The 24,219-nt window shown below is 37.9% G+C and overlaps 1 long non-coding RNA gene across 1 annotated transcript; it reads right to left on the reverse strand.

The window, feature by feature from the left end:
• Window positions 1-1,076: 1,076 nt before the first annotated feature.
• Window positions 1,077-23,105, reverse strand: LOC306644830. The gene is made up of 4 exons (XR_013759482.1): window positions 22,833-23,105; window positions 12,818-12,883; window positions 11,231-11,326; window positions 1,077-1,201 (listed from the first exon to the last, which is right to left on the reverse strand). It is a non-coding gene; the product is annotated as an uncharacterized lncRNA (long non-coding RNA).
• Between the last annotated feature and the right edge of the window lie 1,114 nt (window positions 23,106-24,219).

A 24,219-nucleotide genomic window follows, 5' to 3' on the forward strand; every position in this document is an offset into this window, starting at 1 on the left:
TTTAATTTTTAAAAGCCTTTCGGGGGGGAAAAGTAATAATAATACAGGTAATCAAAACATGAAACAAGGTTCAATTTCACCACCATTTCCCAAGATTGCTCCCAACGTAATGTTTACCAAGAGGGACTAATTTGGTAGATAAACCAGGCATCTATGCTGTGTATTAAAAATATCAAAACAACATTAGTTTGCAAATCATTGCTGGACCTTAATGAAATCATTTCTAATAACAACATAGAACTTATAGTAGCTTCTTAGAGGAGTATGATTTTGTCTACCTAGATTAAAATATTTCCCCAGTTAGTTGTCAGGGAGAATTAATTTATAATGAGGGTTATATAAAACAGGTTGAAATAGGTCCTTAGAGAGGACTATTTTATGGATATGTAGCCAGAGCTGAACAATTTGAGACCTTTACTAGTGCATCAGATTTATAATAAAAGACAAGTGACAGTCTTTTAGTTCATAGTATTTCTCAGCTTTGATTAGAACCACATTTCTGAATAAGATCCTCTCAACACTGCTAAAAGTTTTGTTCCCTTTCAAATGAAGGTTACACACAAATTTTACAATGTTCGTATGTGTTTTCTATGCTGTATTTAGTAGTGGCCAAATGGGGCACAAATCTTTAGTCAGCCACAGGATTGAAACAGAATAGGTAGGTTTACCACCCACCCTGAGGCCATGTGGTCCTGTAGGGGACTTCTGTCCACCTAAGGATGATCATACAGGGAGAAAGAGAGAGAGAGAAAGAGAGAGAGAGAGAGTGTGTGAGAGGTGGAAAGGTGAAGATGAAAGTATTTAAATAGACATAATGACAAACACAGGTACTAGAGTCAAGACAACTGTGGTGTGCTTGAAAAATTGTAAAATTTTACAAAATCAGAGTAAGAGAAATTACAAATTGTTCAATAGACAGAATCTGGGGAGTTGTAAATTTACACCGGAATTCTGGAAACACACACAAAATATGTTCTCTCTTTGTATTTCCAAATTCTAAAAAAAATGGCTTGACACTGATCTGCTAATGATTGAAAAAAACACACCCGTCACATTTTTCTGATTCTTTTTTCTTACTTGTACATGAATTCTGGGGTATCTACATTCCAGAAAAGTTGACAAGGCACTTCTGATTCTCCGTCTGTTGTACCGGCTGCTCTGGAGCTCTCCGGCAGTAGCATTGCTCCATCCATGAGGAACACTGCTGGGAGGGACAGAAAGACTGCAGAGTCCAGGGCTTAGCCTTCCAGAATGCACGTCCATCTGAGGTCCTAACCTCTCCTAAGGCCTTGGAAATAAGCAGAGTCCTACTTTCTGCCACTTCAACTCATTTGTTCTCCCAGGAACTTCACGGGAACCAAGAATTGTTATCTCTCTGGGTTCAGATCACATTACTCTTCTCCAAGTATCCATTTCCATCCTCTCACACAGACCTTGCCTTCAAACAAAGGCATTTGGAGGTAGCTAGTGATGTTCTGGAGACACAATGCAATTATTTGTCTCCATTAATACTAGGGCAAAGAATTCAGAAGAGAGATGCTTAGATGTCCTGCTAGAAGATGAATAGAAGGAATGTTTAGCCTTTCGTTCTTTGCAGTCTTTTATAGTAGACTTAACATAAGATAGTGAAGTAATAGCTGAGTAAACTCTCTTACTATATAGACCATCTTAAGGAGCTTGAACTTCATCTTTTTAATTTGTTCTTTTTAGTTATACATGACAGTAGAATGTATTTTGACTTATCATACCTACATAGAGTATAACTTCCCATTTTTGTGGTTGTGCATGATGTGGAGTTACACTGGTTATGTATTCATATACAAACATAGGAAAGTTAAGTTCTATTCATTCTACTGTCTTTCCCATTCCCAACCCTCCACCTTTCCCCTGTCCAATCTGGTGAAACTTCTTCCTATACCCCCATCCCTGCCTACTGTGAGTCAGCATCTGCATATTAGAGAGAGCATTTGGCCTTTGGTGTTTTGAGATTGGCTTATTTCACTTAGCATGATACTCTCCAGTACTATCCAGTTACATTCAAATGCCATAATTCCATCCTTCTTTATGGCTGAGTAATATTCCTTTGTGTTTATGTACCACATTTTCTTTATCCACTCATCTGTTGAAGGACACCTAGGTTGGTTCCATAGCTTAGCTGTTGTGGATTGAGTTGCCATAAACATTGATGTGGCTGTGTCACTATACGTGATGATTTTAAATTCTTTGGGGACAAATGGAGGAATGGGATAACTAGGTCAAATAGTGGTTCCATTCCAAGTTTTCTGAGGAGTCTTCATACTGCTTTCCAGAGTGGTCTTTCTTCACATTGAACTTCATCTTCTGGGCTTCTCTCAGTTGCTTGTTGTGGAATGAGATGACAGGAAGGAGAAAGGCTCCAGTACTAGAGCCATACTTTGGTGTTGTACACAAAAACTCCATCTAGAAGGCAGAGAACCACCCAAAGGAACAACAAATGGAAACCCAAATAAGGGGGTGTTCTTAGGACCAAATGCAAAAGAGAAAGTGACCCAACAGAGGGGATAAAGAACAGAAATAAGGGAAAGGCAATATTTAGGCAGACAGGCAAGGGGCGGGGAAGAACAAGAGAATTCCAACCTGGAATCTATAGAACAAGTTACACAGGAACAAGATGGGAGTTACTTTCCAACTGACATTGGTAAAAATTGCACCACACTTAGTATTTCCCACCCCACCCCAGATGGAAATCTCAGCGCTTTCCCTATACATTTGCTTCCAGTCAGGAATGTTCTCTGCCTCTGTCAAATGGACATATTAAAGCACACATCACACAGCATTTGGTAAAATAAGAGAAAATGTGCCTAATATGCCTGGAGTATTTCCTGGGCACATAGTAAGCAATTAATAAATGATAATGTTATTTTTCTGTTTCAGTAACTTTCCAATCACTCCCACATTTCTACTTCAAATGACCACATAAAGCAAAATAATGGTTTTGTTTTCTTTCTTTTCTTCCTCCCTCCTTCCCCCTCCTCTTAATTTCTGTCTTTTTTTTTTTTTTTTTTTTGCCATACTAAGGATGAAAAAGAGTCTCATGCATGCTAGGCAAGAGTTCTACCACCCAGCTACAGGCCTCACCATTTTATATTATTTTGAGATGAAGCCTCAGTAAGTTGCCCAGGCTGGCTTTGAACTTGTGAACCTCCAGTTTCAAATCCTGGAGTTGCTGGGATTATAGATATGCACCACTATGCCTGGCTCTTTAAAATTTTTTAAAAATAGATGAGCCAGGAGATCCAAGATGGTGGACTAGAGGGTGACTGCATCTCCTGTTGCTCCAGAACCCAGGATTCAAGAAGGGGAGGCATTGAGAGACTCAGACTAAAATAGAGCCACGGGGTGAGTCTCCCCCACCGGGTGAAGCTCGGCCTGGGTGCCAGGCCCAGATAGGGGTGGCTTCTCAGAGCAGGGCAAGGCAGCTAGAGTCTTCCCCAGGTAACCCTGTTCCCTCCGGTGGTGGACTCCTCCCACATGGCCAGCTTCTCTGAGCAGGCCCCCTCGTGAGAGCCTTTCTGCACAGAACCAGCTCCAAGTCCAGAGCCAGCAGCGAGCTCTGGCCAGCAGGCAGCTTCAGGGACCAGGACAGGGCAGCCAGGGACTTCCCCAAGGAGCCCTGCTCCCTCCGGTGGCAGGCTCCTTTCACAGTCAGCTTCTCAGAGCAGACAACCCAGTGAGAGCCTTCCCGCACAGAGCCAGCTCCAAGCCCTGGAACCAGTAGTGGGCTAGGGGCAGCTTTCTTTGGAAGCATTGCATTATCAAGTTCCTCCAAAACTTCAGGCTACTGAAGGCTGGGAGATGATATACTGGAAATCTACAGTGACATTATAAGCCAATAGAGGAAATCTGCAATATCGCAGAGTCCCACTGACATCTGACCAATATGAGAAAACAAGGGCAGAAAATGTCCCAAACAAACCTAGATACTATATCAATAAAACCCAATGACAGCACAGCAGAAGAAATGTCAGAAAGGGAGTTCAGAATGTACATAATTAAAACAATCAGGGAAGCAAACGAGGAGATGAAAGAGCAAATGCAGGCATTGAAGGAGGAGATGAAAGAGCAAATGCAGACATTAAATGATCACACCAATCAACAGTTAAAAGAGCAAATACGGGAAGCAAGAGATCATTTCAATAAAGAGTTAGAGATACTGAAAAAAACCAAACAAACAGAAATCCTTGAATGAAGGAAACAATAAACCAAGTTAAAAACTCCATAGAAAGTATAAGGAATAGGTTAGAACACCTGGAAGACAGAACCTCAGATATTGAAGACAAAATATTTAATCTTGAAAACAAAGTTGACCAAACAGAAAAGATGGTAAGAAATCATGAACAGAATCTACAAGAATTGTGGGACATCATGAAAAGGCCAAATTTAAGAATTATTGGGATTGAGGAAGGCTTAGAGAAACAAACCAAAGGAATGAACAATCTATTCAATGAAATAATATCAGAAAATTTCCCAAATCTGAAGAATGAAATGGAAAACCAAGTACAAGAGGCTTATAGGACTCCAAATACACAAAATTACAACAGACCCACACCAAGGCACATTATTATGAAAGTACCTAACATAAAAAATAAAGAGAATTTTAAAGGCCGCGAGAGAAAAGAATCAAATTACATTCAGAGGGAAACCAATAGGAATATCAGCAGATTTTTCAATCCAGACCCTAAAAGCTAGAAAGGCCTGGAACAACATTTTTCAAGCCCTGAAAGAAAAGGGATGCCAACCAAGAATCTTATACCCAGCAAAACTTTCTTTCAGATTTGATGATGAAATAAGATCCTTCCATGATAAACAAAAGCTAAAGTAATTTACAAAAAGAAAGCTGACATTACAGAACATTCTCAGCAAAATATTCCATGAGGAAGAGATGAAAAACAAAGCAGCAAATCAGCAAAGGGAGGAACTAGCCTAAAGGAATAGCCAAATAAAGGAGAAACCAAATCATGTCAAAAAACAAAAATGAGTCAAATGACTGGGAATACAAATCATATCACAATCATAACCCTGAATGTTAATGGCCTGAACTCATCAATCAAAAGACATAGACTGGCAGATTGGATTAAAAAGAAAAATCCAACAATATGCTGCCTGCAAGAGACTCATTTCTTAGAAAGAGATACGCATAGACTAAAGGTGAAAGGATGGGAAAAAACATACCATGCACACGGACACTGCAAAAAAGCTGGAGTATCCATCCTCATTTCAGATAATGTGGACTTCAAGCCAGAAGTAGTCAGAAGAGATAAAGAAGGACATTACATACTGCTTAAGGGAAGCATAAATCAGCAAGACATAACAATCATAAACATCTATGCCCCAAACATTGGCTCATCCATGTACATCAAACAAATCATTCTCAATTTCAGAAATCAAATAGACCACAACACAATAATACTAGGCAATTTTAATACACCTCTCTCACCGCTGGATAGATCGTCCAAACAAAAATTGAATAAAGAAACCATAGATCTCAATAACACAATCAACAATTTAAACTTATATAGAATATACCACCAACAAAGAACGAATACACCTTCTCAGCAGCACATGGATCCTTCTCTAAAATAGACCATGTATTATGCCACAAAGCTACTGTTAGCAAATGCAAGAAGATTGCACTACCTTGTACTCTATCAGATCATAATGGATTGAAATTAGAAATAAATGACAGAATAAAAAACAGAAACTTCTCCAATACCTGGAGATTAAATAATACGCTATTATATGATGAATGGATAACAGAAGACATCAGGAGGGAAATAAAAAAATTCTTAGAAGTAAACGAGAACAAAGACACATCATATCAAAATCTCTGGAATACTATGAAAGCAGTACTTAGAGGAAGATTTATTTCATGGGGCGCATTCAACAAAAGAAGTAGAAATCAACAAATAAACGACTTAAGACTACAGCTCAAAGCCCTAGAAAAAGAAGAGCAGACCAACACCAACAGTAGTAGAAGACAGGAAATAGTTAAAATCAGAGCCGAAATCAATGAAATTGAAACAAAAGAGACAATCGGAAAAATTAACAAAATAAATAGTTGGTTCTTTGAAAAAAAAAAAAAGGATAAACCCTTAGCCACACTAACAAAGAGAAAGAGGGAGAAAACTCAAATTACTAAAATTCAGAATGAACAAGGAAATATCACAACAGACACGAGTGAAATACAAAACATAATTAGAAGCTATTTTGAAAATCTATATTCCAAAAAAACAGAAAACCTCGAAGACATCAACAAGTTTCTAGAGACATATGAATTGCCTAAACTGAACGAGGAGGACATACACAACTTAAATAAATCAATTTCAAGCAACGAAATAGAGGAGGTCATCAAAAGCCTACCAACAAAGAAAAGTCCGGGACCAGATGGGTTCTCAGTCGAGTTCTACAAAACCTTTAAATAAGAGCTCATTCCCAATACTTCTCAAAGTATTCCATAAAATAGAAGAGGCGGGAACCCTCCCAAACTCATTCTATGAAGCCAATATCACACTGATACGTAAGCCAAACAGAGACACATTGAGGAAAGAAAATTTCAGATCAATATCCTTAATGAACATTGATGCAAAAATTCTCAACAAAATTTTAGCAAATCACATACAAAAACATATTAAAAAGATAGTGCACCACGATCAAGGGGGTTTTATCCCAGGGATGCAAGGTTGGTTCAACATCTGGAAATCAATAAATGTCATTCACCATATCAACAGATAAAAGTTAAGAATCACATGATTATTTCAATAGATGCAGAAAAAGCATTTGATAAAATACAGCATCCCTTCATGCTCAAAACACTAGAGAAAATTGGGGTAGTGGGAACATTCCTTAACATTGTAAAGGCCATCTACGCTAAGCCCATGGCCAATATCATTCTAAATGGTGAAAAACTGAAAGCATTCCCCCTAAAAACTGGAACAAGGCAGGGATGCCCTCTTTCACCACTTCTATTCAATATTGTTCTTGAGACTCCAGCCAGAGCAATTAGACAAACCAAAGAAATTAAAGAGATGCGAATTGGAAAAAAGGAACTCAAACTATCCCTGTTCGCTGATGACATGATTATATATTTAGAGGAACCTGGAAATTCCACCAGAAATCTCTTAGAACTCATAAGTGAATTCAGTAAAGTAGCAGGTTACAAGATCAATGCTCATAAATCCAATGCATTTTTATACATAAGTGATGAATCTTCAGAAAGAGAAATTAGGAAAACTACCCCATTCACAATAACATAAAAAAAATAAAATACTTGGGAATCAATCTCACAAAAGAGGTGAAAGACCTCTACAATGAGAACTATACAACACTAAAGAAAGAAATTAAAGAACACCTTAGAAGATGGAACGATCTCCCATGTTCTTGGATAGGCAGAATTAATATTGTCAAAATGGCCATACTACCTAAAGTGCTATACAGATTCAATGCAATTCCAATTAAAATCCCAATGACGTACCTTACAGAAATAGAGCAAGCAATTATGAAATTCATCTGGAAGAATAAAAATCTCAGAATAGCTAAAGCAATCCTCAGTAGAAAGAGCGAAGCAGCGGGTATCGCAATACCAGATCTTCAACTCTATTACAAAGCAATAGTAACAAAAACGGCATGGTATTGATACCAAAATAGACAGGTAGATCAATGGTACAGAATAGAGGACACGGACACAAACCCAAATAATACAATTTTCTCATACTATACAAAGGTGCCAAAAATATGCAATGGAGAAAAGATAGCCTCTTCAACAAATGGTGCTGGGAAAACTGGAAATCCATATGCAACAGAATGAAATTAAACCCGTATCTCTCACCAGCAGAAAACTCAACTAAAAGTGAATCAAGGACCTCATAATCAGACCACAGACCCTGCATCTTATAGATGAAAAAGTAGGTCTAAACCTTCAACTTGTTGGCTTAGGATCAGACTTCCTCAACAGGACTCCCATAGCACAAGAAATAAAAGCAAGAATCAACAACTGGGATAGATTCAAACTAAAAAGCTTTCTCTCAGCAAAGGAAACTATCAGTAATGTGAAGACAGAGCCTACAGAGTGGGAGAATATCTTTGCCACTCATACTCCAGATAGAGCGCTAATTTCCAGAATCTATAAAGAACTCAAAAAACTCTACACCAAGAATGCAAATAATCCAATCAACAAATGGGCTAAGGAAATGAACAGACACTTCACAGAAGAAGATGTACAAGCAATCAACAGATATATGAAAAAATGTTCAACATCTCTAGTAATAAGAGAAATGCAAATCAAAACTACCCTAAGATTCCATCTCACCCCAATTAGAATGGTGATTATCAAGAACACAAGCAACACTAGGTGTTGGTGAGGATGTGGGGAAAAAGGTCCACTCATACATTGCTGGTGGGGCTGCAAATTAGTGCAGCCACTCTGGAAAGCAGTATGGAGATTCCTCAGAAAGCTTGGAATGGAACCACCATTTGACCCAGCTCTCCCACTCCTTGGCCTATACCCAAAGGACTTAAAATCAACATACTACAGAGATACAGCCACATCAATGTTCATAGCTGCTCAATTTACCATAGCCAGATTGTGGAACCAATCTAGATGTCCTTCAACTGATAAATGGATAAAGAAACCATGGCATATATATACAATGGAATATTACTCTGCCCAGAAGAATGATAAACTTATGGCATTTGCAGGCAAATGGATGAAATTGGAGAATATCATGCCGAGTGAGATAAGCCAATCTTAAAAAACTAAAGGACAAATGATCTCACTAATAAGCAGATGAGGACATATAATGGGGGGGTGGGAGGGGTTAGTGTTAGAGTTAGGATTAGGTTTAGGGTTAAGGAAGGTGGTAAGAATGGAAGAAGGAAGGACTGTATAGCGGGAAAAGAGGGGTGGGAGGGGTGGGGGGGAAGGGAAAAAAATAACAGAATGAATCAAACAACATTGCCCTATTTAAATTTATGATTACACAAATGGTATGCCATGGCTCCATGTACAGGGAGACAACATGTATCCCATTTGTTTACAATAAAAAAATAAATAAAGTAATAAATAATTAAAAAAAATAGATGGGCCAGTTATATGTTTCTTCACACTTTTTCTATCAGTTTTGACCTTGGAGGGGTGGGGTTTCCACATGCATCAGATAACTATAAGGAAAAATGAGGGGAAGCTCTTATTTGCACTAGGGTCAGTCCTTTTATTCTATTCAGGCCTTTGACTGAATGGATGAAAGTCACCCACATGATGGAAGGCAACCTGATCCACTCACTCTGCCAACTTAAATGTTAATCTCATCCCAAACACTCCAGCAGTAACACCCAGAATAATGTTTGACCAAAGGCCTACATGCTCCAGTCCAGCAGACACACAAAATGAACCATCACTATGGTTATATCACTATGGTTATATATGAATATGCATATAAATTATAAATATTTAAGTTTTTTCTCATTGAGAACGTCACATAAATGTAATCATTCTGCATACATCATTTCCCCATGATTTTCTTTCTTGCCTGAAGCATGTGTTTATTCGTTTTTATCCACTGATTTTTATTCCATTGTTCAGGCAAGTACAATATGCTTATCCATTCATTTTGGATGAATATTTGGATTGTTTACTGTTTTTTGCAATTCTAAAGATAGCTCCTGTGACTAATTTTGCATACATCCTCTGCTCCTTCTTGGTTGTGTTATTCAAATCTGCTCTATCCTGATTAGTAGTTAAGATATAGTTTTCTATGCAAAGACCCAACTGCTCTGTGACTTAAACAAGAAAGAAGTATCTCTCCCAAAATAGTCCAAGCATAAGCAATTCTCTGCTGATAACCAAGTGCACTTACCCAACTCTACCCATGCACATTTCTTCCCACACAGCACTCCCTCCCCAGAGACAATGTTCTCTCCCTGAAATCCATCCAGGGGTATAGAATCTCTGGGTGATTGCTGTTCACTCTATCAGATCTGACTATAAGACCCAACCTGTCAATGAAGGCTACTTTCATGCCCACCATTGTCCCTCTCCTATGGAAGAAAACAAATAGGATAAAGGTTAAAAACAAACAATAGCCCACCCCCACAAAAAAAGCCCTCCTCACTAAAAAGGAATATTGGTGACACCCAGGAGTCACTCCACTATAGAAAAAATTAAATGCTGAACAGGCCTTGCTCTGGCTAAGGAAGAAGATTCTTGCTTAATTCATTAGGTAGTTGTTGTTTTGGATTTCTAGTAGAAACTTCTTTGTTCTTTGTCCTCCAGCTTTGGCATTAGAAGGTGTTTCCCTATTACATGGCCCAGGGGCACAACAAAACGGGAATTAGAAGTGTGTCCTCCTTGGGCAGGAAATGATATTGCAGGAAGTTCCTAGATCTTATGTAAAACTGAGCTAATCAAGTGGTACATTGGATGCACTGGTTAATACAAAGAGGTTACAAATACATCCAGGATACTGTTCTCTTCAATGCCTGTGTGGAGGAACAGAATCTGGAAGCTGGCCATCCCTGCCCATTAGCAGCCTCATTCACATACCCCTATGGTTGCACAAATATAGAATATTATGAGTATGTGCTGTGGACACCTTAGAAAGCAATAATCTAATCAGAGATTTTCTGTTCTGGAGTTCTATTAATGATTTCTGTGTTTTCCACCTTACCCTACTTCAAACTTTTGGAGTCTGCCTTAATGTCATTTGAAAGAAAGGGATTGAGAAGGAGGACTGTGTCACTTTGGAAAACCTGCCAAAGTATCTCAGGAGATAGACTTACTGGAGGATTAGCCACAGGTTCCAGACTTCAGCCTGTTGTGTCGACATCCCTAGAGCCCACAGTGCACTTCCCAAGAGGAGACCACTGAGATTCTGTTCCTGTGGTTTCACTTGCAGGGTCTAAATCTGAATTCATTATGATATAGATGTCTCTGACTAAATACTCCAAATAATAGTGGCTTAAACTAGACTGTAGCTTATTTCCCTTTCCCTTAACAGTTGCCACATAAGTAACCCAAGGTGTTTGTAATGTTTGGGACCCTCACGGTGTTCTTCCCTTAGGCACCTGCCTGCACCTCACTGTTCATCACCACGTCTTCCCTTCAGGTTTTCATTCCAGTCAACTGCAGGGAGGACCAGAGAGGCCAGGATGGCCTATCTTTCCTTTGAAATATACATGATCCAGAAGGTGTATTTACCACTTCCATACTTTTTCATGTAGCAAGAACTTGATCACATGACCATACTTCGGTATCAGGGAGGTTTGGAAATGTCCATTCCAGGAAACCCAGCACCTATTGAAAGTAAGGAAAGTAACTCCAGGTATCAGTGGAAAGGTAGATAACTTTGCCACAATTTTTGTGATTTTTTTTCTCTACTTGATCTAACAACGATCAAGCCTATGGTGAGAAATCTACTATGCTGTGCTTTTCTCAATTTCTTCATAAGGTCTGCCAAGTTTTACTTTATATATTTCTATGTTACAGTATTAGGTATACACAAAGTTAGAAATGTTATATCTTCCTGACAAAATTAACAACTTATTAATATCCTGTGATCTTCTCTATCTCATAATACTTTTATATGAAATTCTATTTTTCTACAATTCATGTATTTATTCTCTCCCCTTCTGTGGTCAGCATTTGCCTCATGTATCTTTTCCTGTCTTTTTATTTCCACTCATTTTACATTCTTATATTTCTAATATATTTATTATGCAACAGTATATAGCATAATTTTTATTTGTATTAAGTCTTTTGCTATTTTATTTTATTTTTTGGCACTGGGGACTGAATCCAGAGCTTATGTATGCTAGACAAGTGTTCCACCATTGAGCTATATCCCCAACCCTAGGCTTTGACTATTACAAATAAAGCTGCGATTTTTAGCTATGTGATGATAGCAATTCATAATTTTTTATGGTGTCTCTTTAGGATAGACTCCTAGAAATGGGTTTGATGTGTGAAAAGGTAAATGCATGTATAATTTCACTAGCTATTCTCCTCTACTGGTTGGATATATGAGGAGGCCTGCTTCTCCATAACCTTACCAGCATTGGGGAAAGAGACGCTACAGTATTTCTGTCAATTCAGTCACTGCAAACTATTACCTTAGTGTACTTTTATTATTACTAAAGTTTATCATCTTGCTATATGTTAGAGTCATTTGCATTTTTTTTTTCCTGTGAACTGTCAGCAATACTTTAAATTACATTTCTGGCCTGGGGATCTTTGGTCTTCATGTTTTAATCCAGGCCCAATATCAGATGATTTGAAGGTCATAGTAATGAATTCTTAGAGTTTTTTTTTTTTTCCTGCTCCACCTAGAGCTGAGAAGAAGACTGAAACAACCCATCAGTGGGATGGAGCTGTGGCTACCCGCCCCCCGCCCCAATAGCATCACTCATTGGAATTGCAGATCTATGTAGAGGTTTCTAACCTGATGTCACCTCTTTGGGCTCCAGGTTTGTTCCTCCCACATGGGAGCCTGCTTAAAACTAGCCTTTAGCCCTAAGAGATGCAGACTTTGGTCCATGTTTTAGCTTATTTCAAGGCAATTACACTTTTTATTGTGCCTGGTTTATAAATTCTTTGCTCCTACATTATCAGCTGCTGAGCTTTACTTTTAAATAAGTATTTGAAAAACAACTTTATCCAGCATTTTCAAGTCTTCAGAAGCAGAATAATATTTTCAGCACTAGTAGTTGATAATATTATAAGAAATAAAAGTATTTGAAGCTGTATTCTTACAAATATATAAATCGAGAGTTGATTTTTGTCTATTACCTTTGCAATATTGTCGAGTTCATAGGGTGGGAGCAATTGCTTTTTTCGTCATCGCCGTTACCAGACCTAATGAAAGAACCAGATTAATGGACGTTCTACAATAGTTTTTGAATGAATACAAATGAAGGTGAACAATATAAAGATCTTATAGATGAATGGGCGGTGGAGATGGTAGGGTTAGTGTTGAGAAGTGATTTCAAACACCAGGGATGCAGCTGTATGCTGAGACCAGGCAGCAGCTCTTGGAACTGTGCATTTGCACCAGCAATCAATAGTACACTGAAGTACACCTGATGTGGCAACGTAAAAGCAAATAGATCAATTGGAAAAGTGAATTAGCTATGGTTACTGATTAGAAATAAAATAATAAAGTTATTTCCACTTTCAATTTATTTAAGAACCGGAGGCGACAATGTGACAAGGAAGAAGATCTGAATTAGGCATTGTGAAGGGACAAAAGAAGATATTGAAAGAAAATACTCAGGGTGGCTGAATGAAAAGATGTAAGATCAAAAAACAATCAATGGCCTGCTTTCTGCCAAGATAGAATAAAGGAACTTGATTTATATTCTTATTCTGCCCCACCCCACCTCCAATTCATACAAATATAACTGGAAAAATATACAAAATTTTTTGAAAGATGTTAGATAACAAATATGCAGGGAAACAAGCCCTACCATTGGCCCAACTTAATTCTTGGAGAGATCTACCAAGCCTAATGTAGGAGGAGAAACCTAGTGAAACCCAAAGTTCTCACTGAGTTAAGGAATGTTGGTGGGAGTTTTTGAAGCCAAGCCACGCAGAGCACAGAGTAGTAGAGAGCTGCAGAGAGAAAGAGGGAGAGAGAGTACTCTGGAGATGTCCTTACTAACTAGTTTGTGCGTGGGAAGGAACACCTGCGTCCAGAGAAAGAACTTCCCAGAAGGAGGAGGTGAAGCAACCCCTGGAACTTGCACAGGGCGGGGACAGTTCCTATTCCATCAGTTGGAGTAGACAAATCTCGTAATCCAGAGGGCATGGGGTGGAGTACTCAAGAGGTTCCACCCTAATAGTGTGTCAAAATAGCCCCAGGATAAAGCTTTCTCTGATTCTACCTTACAAAGCTTAAAAGTAAACCTCAACAAGATCCAAGCATTTTCAAGTAACCTCTGGATCCTAAAACAAATTTCATGGGTATTTTTAAAAATAAAAGAATATAAAAAGTAAAATTCAAAAAATTTACCATATAATAAAAAATTACCTGACACGTAAAAAAACAGGTAAGTATGACCCAGGATAAGCAGAAAAATTGACTTTTTGAAATAAAGCCGGAAATAACAAAGATGAGAGAATTAGTACCAAGTATTTCAAAGCAGTTATTATAACTGAATGCTATATGTTTAAGAAGTCAGAGAGATGTATAAGCAAGTTAGGAGAGATAAAGAATATATGAAAAGGATCCCAATTGAGCTTTTAGGTGTGAAAAACATAATATCTGAAACAAAAAAAAAAAAAATGCACAGGATGGGATTAAAAGGATTTAAAGATGTAGCAATAGAAACTATCCCAAATGAAATACCAACAGGAAACTCTCTGGGATAAAATGAATATCAGTTGTTGGGACAAATAAGAATAATGATTTTAATGGGATTGTTCTCTACCTTGATTGCCATTGTGCGTACATGACTGTATTTTCAAAATTAGACAATCGAGCATTAAAAATGGGGTAGATTTTTCTATAAGTAAATTATAACAAGAATAATTATTCTAAAACTATAAAGAAAAGGGACTAGGAATAAGAAGCTAGACTAAGCTGAACTTCTGGCCAAATAACTGAGGGGCAGCTTACTCTTGGCACATCTTCCTTCAGATTCAAAGTTCAGGGATTTTCTTTTCAATTTATTCCTTCATGAGCAGAAAGACCAACGTTTCCTATCATAGCTCTGCCCTTACTAATGGCGGGAACTTAGCACATCACTTAGCCCCTTTTGGACTCAGTTTACTGGTTTGAACATGGAGATCATATTGATTCTTTCACTTACTTATTTCATCCTGTATTGGAAAATACTTGCTGAGTGCTGACTGTCAGGCACTGTGGAAAAGAGACATAACTGCTGCCTTCAAGGGACATGACCACTGAATCACAGGATAAATTAGAGCAACAGAAACACTCAGAGACCATCTGCTTCAACAGAGCAACTGAGTTCACAATAGTGAAAATAACTTGCTCAAAGGATTTGAGTTCATTAGTGTCAGAGTCATGAGTTCGGTCCAAGTCTTTCTAGAATGCAGACTTACTGTTAATAATATAGCTAAAATCAGGAAGCTTTTTTTACTCCATAAGCAAAGAATACTCCCTCTGTCAGCTTGAGGCAGAGTTTTAAATCAGTAGATACTAACAGAAGCCAGTTTTTATGGATTATTATTATCATTATTTTACCTGATCTGTATTTTTAAAGCATTTCAATCAGTCATTTACACTTTAAAGTGACATTTTACATAAAATTTGGAATTTTTTTTTTTCAGAGAATTTTAATAACTGGCCCTACTGATGCTAACACTCACATTCTGATGGGGCAACAAAATAAATATGACTTCTCTAAGCAGTAGGGGCCTCGGTTCTCCAATTTTTTAATTCATTTTTATTGTAAACAAATGGGATACATGTTGTTTCAGTTTGTACGTGGAGTAACAGCATACCATTTGCATATTCATATATTTACATAGAGTAATGATGTTTGATTCATTCTGTTATTTTTTCCTTCCCCCCCACCCCTCCCACCTATCTTTTCCCTCTATACAGTCCCTCCTTCCTCCATTCTTGTCCCCCTCCCACCCCCTATTAAATGTCATCATCCGCTTATCAGTAAGATCATTCCTCTTTTGGATTTTTGAGATTGGCTTATCTCATTTAACATGATATTCTTAAATTTCATCCATTTGCCTGCAAATGCCATAATTTTATTATTCTTCATAGCTGAGTAATATTCCATTGTATATATATACCACAGTTTCTTTATCCATTCATCAACTGAAGGGCATCTAGGTTGGTTCCATAGTCTGGCTATTGTGAACTCAGCCTCTATGAACATTGATGTGGCTGTATCTCTGTAGTATGCTGATTTTAAGTCCTTTGGGTATAGACAGAGGAGTGGGATAGCTGGGGCAAATGGTAGGTCCATTCCAAGTTTTCTAAGGAATCTCCACACTGCTTTCCAGAGTGACTGCACTAATTTGCAACCCCACCAGCAATGTATCAGTGTACCTTTTTCCCCACATCCTCTCCAACACCTATTGTTGCTTGTATTCTTGATAATCGCCATTCTAATTGGGGTGAGATGGAATTTTAGTGTAGTTTTGATTTGCATTTCTCTTATTACTAGAGATGTTGAACATTTTTTCATATATCTGTTGATTGCTTGTACATCTTCTTCTGTGAAGTGTCTGTTCATTTCCTTAGCCCATTTGTTGATTGGATTATTTGTATTCTTCATGTAGAGTTTTTTGAGTTCTTTATAGATTCTGGAAATTAGTGCTCTACCTGAAGTATGAGTGGCAAAGATATTCTCCCACTCTGTAGGCTCTCTCTTCGCATTGCTGATAGTTTCCTTTGCTGAGAGAAAGCTTTTTAGTTTGAATCTATCCCAGTTGTTGATTCTTGCTTTTATTTCTTGTGCTATGGGAGTCCTGTTAAGGAAGTCTGATCCTAAGCCAACAAGGTGAAGTTTTGGACCTACTTTTTTTCTATAAGATGCAGGGTCTCTGGTCTGATTCCGAGGTCCTTAAACCATTTTGAGTTTAGTTTTGTGCATCGTGAGAGATATGGGTTTAGTTTCATTCTGTTGCATATGGTTTTCCAGTTTTCCCAGGACCATTTGTTGAAGAGGCTATCTTTTCTCCATTGCATATTTTTGGCACCTTTGTCTAGTATGAGAAAATTGTATTTATTTGGGTTTGTGTCCGTGTCCTCTATTCTGTACCATTGATCTACCTGTCTATTTTGGTGCCAATACCATGCCATTTTTGTTACTATTGCTTTGTAGTATAGTTGAAGTTCTGGTATTGCCATACCCCCTGTTTCATTCTTCCTGCTAAGGATTGTTTTAGCTATTCTGGGTTTCTTATTCTTCCAGATGAATTTCATGATTGCTTGCTCTATTTCTGCAAGGTACATCATTGGGATTTTAATTGGAATTGCAATGAATCTGTATAGCACTTTTGGTAGTATGGCCATTTTAACAATATTAATTCTGCCTATTCAAGAACATGGGAGATCTTTCCATCTTCTAAGGTCGTCCTTAATTTCTTTCTTCAGTGTTTTGTAGTTTTCACTGTAGAGATCTTTTACCTCTTTGGTTAGATTGATGCCCAAGTATTTTTTTTTTTTTTTGAGGCTATTGCAAATGGAGTTGTTTTCCTCATTTCCCTTTCAGCTGTTTCATCACTTGCGTATAAAAATGCTGTACATTTATGTGTGTTGATTTTATAGCCTGCTATTGTGCTGAATTCATTGATGAGGTCTAGAAGTTTTCTGGAGGAGGTTTTTGGATCCTCTAAATATACAATCATGTCACCCGCAAATAGTGACAGCTTAAGTTCCTCTTTTCCTATTCGTATCCCTTTAATTTCTTTAGTCTGCCTAATTGCTCTGGCTAGAGTTTCGAGGACAATGTTGAATAGAAGTGGTGAAAGAGGACATCCCTGCCTTGTTCCCGTTTTTAAAGGGAATGGTTTCAGTTTTTCTCCATTAAGAATGATGTTGAACATGGGCTTAGCATAAATAGCCTTTACAATGTTCAGGTATGTTCCTACTATCCCTATTTTTTCTAGTGTTTTGAGCATGAAAGGGTGTTGTATTTTGTCAAATAATTTTTCTGCACCAATTGAAATAACCATATGATTCTTATCCTTAAGTCTATTGACATGATAGATTACGTTTATTGATTTACGAATGTTTAACCATCCTTGCATTCCTGGAATGAACCCCATTTGATCGTGGTGCACAATTTTCTTAATGTTTTTGGATACAGTTTGCCAATATTTTGTTAAGGATCTTTGCATCTAAATTCATCAAGGATATTGGTCTAAAATTTTCTTTCCTTGATGTGTCTTTTCCTGGCTTGGGTATGAAGGTGATATTAGCTTCATAGAATGAGTTCGGTAGGGTACCCTTCTTTTCTATTTCCTGGAATACTTTGAGAAGAATTGGAATGAGTTCTTTGAAGGTCTTGTAGAACTCAGCTGAGAATCCGTCTGGTCCTGGGCTTGGATTGTAGATTTTTAATGGCTTCTTCTATTTTATTGCTTGATATAGATCTGTTTAAATCGTGTATGTCCTCCTGGTTCAGTTTGGGAGGAGTATATGTCTCTAGAAATTTGTCAATGTCTTCAGTAGTTTCTATTTTGTTGGAATACAGATTTTCAAAGTAGCTTCTCATTATGTTCTGTATCTCAGTGGTGTCTGTTGTGAAATTTCCTTTTGCATCATGTATTTTAGTAATTTGAGTCTTCTGTCTCCTTCTCTTTGTTAGTGTGGCTAAGGGTTTATCTATTTTGTTTACTTTCTCAAAGAACCAACTTTTTGTTATGTCAATTTTTTGAGTAGTTTCTTTTGTCTCAATTTCATTGATTTCAGCTCTGATTTTAATTATTTCCTGTCTTCTACTACTTTTGCTGTTATTCTGTTCTTCTTTTTCTAGGGCTTTGAGCTGTAATGTTAGGTCATTTAATTGTTGACTTTTTATTCTTTTCTGGAATGCACTCCATGCAATGAATTTTCCTCTTAGTACCACTTTCATAGTGTCCCAGAGATTTTGATATGTTGTATCATCATGCTCATTGACCTCTAAGAATTTTTTAGTCTCCTCCCTGATGATTTTTGTTATCCATGTTTTATTCAATAGCATATTATTTAGTCTCCAAGTGTTGGAGTAATTTCCTTTTTTTATTTTGTCATTGATTTCTACTCTCAGTCCATTATGATCTGATAAAACACAAGACAGTATCTCTATTTTTTTTTTTTTTTTTTGCATTTCCTAAGGCCTGCTTTGTGGCATAACACATGGTCTATTTTCGAGAAGGTTCCATGTCCTGCTGAGAAGAAAGTTTATCCGCTCGTTGATGGATAGAATATTCTATATATGTCTATTAAGTCTAGGTTATTGATTGTGTTATTGAGTTCTATGGTTTCTTTGGTTGGATTTTGTTTGGAAGATCTATCTAGTGGTGACTGCGGTGTGTTAAAATCGCCCAGAATTATTGTGTTGTGGTCTATGTGAAATTGAGAAGGATTCAATTCTCAATTTCAAAATTCTTGAAATTGAGAAGGATTTGTTTGATGTACAGGGATGCACCATTGTTTGGGGCATAAATATTTACTATCATTATGTCTTCCTGATTTATGGTTCCCTTAAGCAGTATGAAATGTCCTTCTTTATCCCTCTGACTAACTTTGGCTTGAAGTCCACTTTATCTGATATAAGGATGGAAACCCCTGCTTTTCTACTGAGTCCATGTGTGTGTCCATCCTTTCACCTTTAGTCTTTGGATGTCTTTTTCTATGAGACGAGTCTCTTGCAGGCAGCATATTGTTGGGTCTTTCTTTTTAATCCATTCTGCCAGTCTATGTCTTTTGATTGAGGAGTTTAGGCCATTAACATTCAGGGTTATTATTGAGAAATGATTTGTATTCCCAGTCCATTTGGCTTAATTTTGGTTTTTAAGTTGGCTTGATTTCTCCTTTGAGTGTTTTTTCTCTAAGGTAGTTCCTCCCTTTGCTGACCTCCATTGTTGTTTTTCATTTCCTCCTCATGGAATATTTTGTTGAGAACATTCTGTAGTGCAGGCTTTCTATTTGTAAATTCTTTTAACTTTTGTTTATCATGGAAGGATTTTATTTCATCTTCAAATCTGAAGGTTAGTTTTGCTGGGTATAGGATTCTTGGTTGGCAACCATGTTCTTTCAGAGCTTGAAATATGTTGGTTCAGGCCCTTCTAGCTTTTAGAGTCTGGGTTGAGAAGTCGGCTGCTATCTGTATTGGTCTCCCCCTATATGTAATCTGATGCTTTTCTCTTGCGGCCTTCAAAATCCTATTTTTATTTTGAATGTTAGGCATTTTCATTATAATGTGCCTTGGTGTGGATCTGTTGTGATTCTGTGCATTTGATGTTCTGTAAGCCTCTTGTATTTGATTTTCCATTTCATTCTTCAGGTTTGGGAAATTTTCTGATATTATTTCATTGAATAGTTTGTTCATTCCTTTGGTTTGTATCTCTGTGCCTTCCTCAATCCCAATAATTCTTAAATTTTGTCTTTTCATGATGTCCCATAGTTCTTGGAGATTCTGTTCATGATTTCTTACCATCTTCTCTGTTTGGGTGACTTTATTTTCAAGACTAAATATTTTGTCTTCATTGTCTGAGGTTCTGTCTTCCAAGTGGTCTAGTCTGTTGGTGATGCTTTCATTGAGTTTTTTATTTGGTTTATTGTCTCTTTCATTTCAAGGATTTCTGTTTTTTTTTGTTTTTTTTGTTTTTGTTTTTTTTTTGTTTTTTTTTTTGAGAATCTCTATCTCTTTGTTGAAATGATGTTTTGCTTCCTGCAGGTGCTCTTTCAGCTTATTGGTATTATCATTCATTGCCTGCATTTGCTGTCTTATCTCATCCTTTGCTTCGCGAATCATCTTAATCATGTATAATCTGAAGTCCCTTTCTGACATTTCTTCTAACATACTGTCATTGGATTCTATTACTATAGAATCTAGATTTGTTTGGATCATTTTCTTCCCTTGTTTTTTCATGTTGTTCATGTATCTTCCCCTCTAGCAGTGCAGATCTGGGGTATTGCAGATTTCCCCCTATAGGCTTATAGTGGCCCTATAGGTTTCCAAAACCCTTTCTTTAAGGGGAGATCAATATTAGCAGTGCCCAAATCAGACACTATGCAATCCTAGACCAAATAGCCCCTATGGGGACAATAACAAAATTGTCATAATAAACAAAATGAGTTCAAATGTTATCTTCAGTAAAACAAACAGGTTTGCAATAAGGTCTGCGGTTCTCCAATTTTTATACAGCTACCTCTTCTATTTATGTTCCCTTCTTTGTCCACAGGAGACATTATATTTGCAACCCCTGCCTACAATTTGTGAGATTATTTAGTGGCCATCCAGCGGAGATCATTTTGGTCATCATGATCTTCTCAGTGGATTGGCAAGGTAGCCATCAACAAAAAACGCCAGCAATAAAGTCTCCCAGCCAGACTCTACTGACACTCAGTGGTCAAGGAGACTCTAGGCACAGCTTGAGTTCTCCAGCCACACTCATAGGAAGTGGTTCAATATACATAAATAAATGGTAAGGGTATTGCTGTTCTGTTTTGATTTGTAAATTAATTTTAAAAAGCTTTAATTTATTTGCATTTTTCAATTCAGAAGTCCATATAGCAAAAGATCATTTCTTTTGCTCTTTACTGGCCTTTTCTCTGTGGTTTTGCCTTGAAGTTCAGTCTAGTTCATAAATCTGCATTACAAAGCAGGACATAAACAGAAAGATACCAGTAAGTCCAATTGCCAAGAACTTTGCCTCTTCCTTTATTGGTGCTACAGAATTGTTAAAACCATTGTCCAACAGATCTGTGTTCTCTGACATGTTTTATAAACAGATAAAGTGGATTATGTTTTAGAGATGATGTGTTGGTTAGCTGGCCACTCAGTGGGGTTTTAACTCCATTTCAGCAACAAGTCAAACTGCAGCTACATCATGCCAAAAAATGTTCCCATCCCCCAGCCCACAGGGTAAATGCCATTTTGGAAAGGTACAGCTGAAGTGTCAGAGCAAAGTAAGTGCCAAACATTACATCTTAATAGCAGGACCTAGAGGCTCAGTCTGCAAACCTAACTCCTGTGTGTACTCCTGACCACAGATTCAATGAATTTGGCAGCCACAGGCTAGTGTGTGTGTGGGTGAAGGGGGAAGAAGTGCTTGTGGCATGGCACTGAATTGTGTGCTGGGTTCACTGATGCCCTTTAAAATCCATGTCTACCTAGAACTTGGAATGAGACCTAAATTTGAAAATAGGGTCTTTGCAGATGTAATTACTTAAGTTGAGATGAGGTCACATTGAATTCACACTATAGATCCAATAACTGGTATCTTTATAAGAAGAGAGATGCAGAGGAGATAGAGAAGGAAGAAGTTCATGTAAAGACAGCTGCAAAAATTGGCATGAGATAGCTATTTGCCAAGGAACACTGAAGATTCCTGGCACCATCAGAAGCTTGGAAAGGGAAGGAAGGAAGGATGCATTTCTAAAACATTCAGAGGAAGAATGGGCCTGCTAGCACTTTGTCTTCAGACTCCTAGTCTCCAGATCTGTGGAAGGATAAACTTCTGTTGCCTTAAGTCACCCAGTTTTAGGTGATTTGTTATGGCAATCCCCAAGAATCGCATATAAATTGTAGCACAGGCATAGGATTGAAGGAGAAGCGAGGCGATGTTGCTCAGTGCAGGACTTGGACTGGAAGCAAGTTTGGAACAAGGTACATGCTTTAGAATGTATGGGTTTATGGCACAGGAATTGAGATTGGATCAAAAAAGACTCAGCAACATTTATGAGGATTGAAATGTATCACTGATAATATGTGAAACACAATATTCAACAGCTAAAATTTTAAGACCAAGTATGTGGGATCATGCCTTTCCTTTGAGCACTGTGGTCTAAATTTGCAACTAGAATAATGTTCCCATTCTGATGATCTACAACTCTATAAATACTCATGTAAAAAGCAACATCCTGGAAGCAGGGTGAGAAGGGGAGAGGTCCGAAGAGGGAGAGACAGCAATTGAGAGGAGCAGAGAGACGGAAAGTGGGGAACTCTAGCATGACATGATGCAAGTGGTTCAGTCCCAGAGTGAAGCTGCAAACAAAACAAAAAACAAAACAAAACAAAACAAAAACATGATCCAGTTAATGAAAAGCAACTTAGGAGCACCCCAAGTCCTTCCCATGCATCTCAAGCACTGAGAGAGGACCCACCACTCCCAGCTGTGCTGGCTAAGCGTCCCACGTTTTATCTGCTCTCAACACTGCCATCACATGCCCATGCACACTCGCTTCCTCTGACTCTATCCTTCACACTCTTCCAAGTCTTCCTTCTATGTGCCTGTCTTCAGGCTTCTCTTTCCTTTTTTCCCCTCCAAATTCTCCACGACTGCAACCTAAAGAATTCGTCTGGCAAACCAGGGTCTTTCTTGGGGTGGGTGGAGGTATAGGGAATGAAGGGAAAGGAACAGCTTAAGCAGGAAAACCCGTTTTCTTATTCACTAAACAGAGGCTCAGGAAAAGACCCAGGACATCTGGAAAAGAGTAAATTTTACTCCCCGATACATATGGGGGACCAGTTGTATTTTGAAACATTAACCAGGCTTCTTTTGCTGGTATGTCTTGATACTTCAGTTCTCCTTCTTCCAATCCTCAGTTCAGGGTAGATTTACTACAACAGAAATACAAAAAGAAATAAAGAGACAACACTCAGTATTTGAATTTCAAAATATAGTTTACCCTCCATATTCGAGAGTTATGCATTATGGATTTTACCAAGTGGATAAAAAGTACTTTAAAAAAATTGCATATATACTGAAAATGTACAGCCTTTTTTTTTTTTTTTTGCAATAACTCCTTAAACAAGACAGTATAATGACCAGTTATATAGTATTTACTTTTTCTTAGGTATTGTAAAAACTGTAGAGATGATTTGAAGTATAGGTGTGCATAGGTTGTGTGCCAATACTATGCCATTTTATTTCAGGGACTTGAGCATCTGCAGATTTGGATACTGATGAGGGTACAGGAATCAACCCTGGGGAAACCAAGCTACAACTGTAAACATCATAAGTTGTGAAAAAGACACCAGCTTGAATGATAAGATTTTTGGTCTTTGTCATTAATAATGAGTAGAAATTCAAATGCATGCCATAGCCATGTACTTAATCTCTGAGGTGATAAAGGTTTTCTGGGCTTGTTAGGATGGGATGGGGAAGTGAGAAGGAGAGAGCAAAATAGTAAGGTGCTGGCGAATTGGTTTGAGCTCTGCTCTTGGAGGACTTGGCTTCGGGGGTTGTAGCCATGGGACCAAAGCCATGTCCCTACACCTACCTCTGCATCCTGGAGCAGTTCTAATGAGCCAGTACAGCCCCATCCTACAGTGATGGCATTCTAGGATAATTGACAAGTGTCCTCCATTAGTGTTCCTACTCTGTCCTCAAGGTGTAGCACAATAGGGAAACTAGCATCTTCAGGGGCAATGATATCCAATGGGGTGTAATGCAAGAGCAAGTGATGGAGAATAAATCCACTTAATAAATCCTGCTTAAATTATCCAACTATAGTGTGCCATCTGTTTTCTTCTGCTGTTCTGATGGAT

This window comes from Sciurus vulgaris (assembly GCF_902686455.1).
Source record: "Sciurus vulgaris genome assembly, chromosome: 15".
Taxonomy (NCBI): Eukaryota; Metazoa; Chordata; class Mammalia; order Rodentia; family Sciuridae; genus Sciurus; species Sciurus vulgaris.